Genomic DNA, 1,317 nt, shown 5'->3' with positions numbered 1-1,317 from the left:
TAGATACTTTCTTTAAAGCTACATCTACTTTCTTGAATCCCTCTGCCATAGAATCCTTTTTACTTGTTAACACTTTCCTCAATGCGTGAACCTTCTTAGGACGACCAAGCTTTCAAGGAAGAGAAAAAGTATAAATTGTTGCTGAAGTGACATTGTGATTGTCAACCACAAATTCAATTAAATAGAGTTCTTGTAGCACCATAAAAAGTTGGGGTGAGAGAGGCTCGAACTCTCGACCTCAGGATCACTCAATATAGCTATGAGACCTACGCGCTAGCCAACTGCGCCACCACCCCTTAGTTTTCTCTTATTTGATGATAAGGAAGTCAATGTCCATACAATAATTGCAATACAAAATTAATTGAAGACTCTATAAGAGTTAATTTATTATTACCTTTGGACCAAATTGGTTATAAATGGTGCATTATTTTATAGTACGTCTAAAAAATTTTATTTAGTTTCAAATATATTTGCCAAATGACTATTATATTAAGACCACTAATTATGGTAAAAGTGAATATCTACACATTACTAAAAAATATTATGTTTTTTCTCTCAGTGTTTACTAAATAAATATTCGCATAGTTAAAACTCATGCTTTAGTAAATCAAAAGAATATTGATTATGATAACTTTATTATTTGGCATAACCGATTGGACAATCCTGCATCAAATATGATGCAAAAATTATTAAAATTTATATAGTCGTCTATTGAAGAACTAGAAGATTCTTCAATTCAATGAATTTTCTTGTACAGATTGTTCTTAAGAAAAATCTATTATCAAACAATCACAGCTAAAGTTGGGATTGAATCCCCTATATTTTTTAAATATGTATAGTTCATTCACCCGTCAAGTAAACTATTCAGATAATACATAGTTTTAATATATACATATATAATATGGTTACATATATGTTCATTATAAATTCACAATTTGGTATTTACGAGATTGGTTGCTCGAATAACTAGATTAATAGCACAATTTATGTATTATAAAATAAAAACATTTCTTCTTGATAATGCTGGTGAATTTACATCTCAGACTTTTAATAATTATTGAATGTCAACTAAAATCACAATTGAACAGCCTATTGCTCATGTCCACACTTGAAATTGTTTGATTGAATCATTTATTAAATGTCTCGAGTTAATAACTAAACCATTGCTTATGAAAACAAAACTCTTGTGTTAGCATAGAGATATAATATTTTATACGCATCATTACTTGGGTACGTATCAAGTCAACACGTTGTCATAAATTATCCCCATTACCATTGACTTATGATCATAAGTTAAATATTTCCTTTTTAGAATTT

General features: G+C 29.1%; 1 non-coding gene across 1 annotated transcript; it reads right to left on the bottom strand.

Annotated features, from left to right (window-relative positions):
• Positions 1–209: 209 nt before the first annotated feature.
• TRNAM-CAU (transfer RNA methionine (anticodon CAU)) lies at positions 210–296 on the bottom strand. The gene is given in 2 exon segments: positions 210–245; positions 259–296. It is a non-coding gene; the product is annotated as a tRNA-Met (tRNA).
• Between the last annotated feature and the right edge of the window lie 1,021 nt (positions 297–1,317).

The sequence above is a fragment of the Hakea prostrata genome, chromosome 5 (assembly GCF_041222555.1).
Source record: "Hakea prostrata isolate BN-2017 chromosome 5, UWA_Hpros_2, whole genome shotgun sequence".
NCBI lineage: Eukaryota > Viridiplantae > Streptophyta > Magnoliopsida > Proteales > Proteaceae > Hakea > Hakea prostrata.
The sequence above is the reverse complement of the archived record's forward strand: the minus strand, read 5'-3'. Positions and strand labels throughout refer to the sequence as shown.